The sequence below is a fragment of the Grammomys surdaster genome, unplaced genomic scaffold, assembly GCF_004785775.1.
Source record: "Grammomys surdaster isolate TR1022 unplaced genomic scaffold, NIH_TR_1.0 126091, whole genome shotgun sequence".
NCBI classification, from domain to species: Eukaryota; Metazoa; Chordata; class Mammalia; order Rodentia; family Muridae; genus Grammomys; species Grammomys surdaster.
Genome location: NW_021620899.1, coordinates 3,504,410 through 3,504,793, shown reverse-complemented (window position 1 = coordinate 3,504,793; position 384 = coordinate 3,504,410).

The following is a 384-nucleotide window of genomic DNA, read 5'->3' as shown; positions in this document are numbered from 1 at the left end:
AGAGAGAGAGAGAGAGAATTCACATTCATCAGCAAATCCTTGTCCCAAGTCATCATATATTGCTTTTTCAAAAGGTGACAAAGAGTTATATGACAGATATAACAGTAATACAATTTACAGAGCGTAGGTTCTTACATATGGGGGCAGGATGAAGCAGTTTTAAACATGTATGATTTCGACTGGGATTAAGAATAGGAAAGTTAGGTTCTAACTTTTGTTCTGTAAATTCCTATTAACATTAACAGAGAACATTCTGGAAGACAGAGGAAGATATAGGGAATAAGAGGAAATTAACACTGGACTCAGCATCTTGTCACAGCACATTGAGGAGTGACATCATGAAAAGGTCTTGAAGGCTGGCATTGTCTCCAGGTGTGTGAGAAC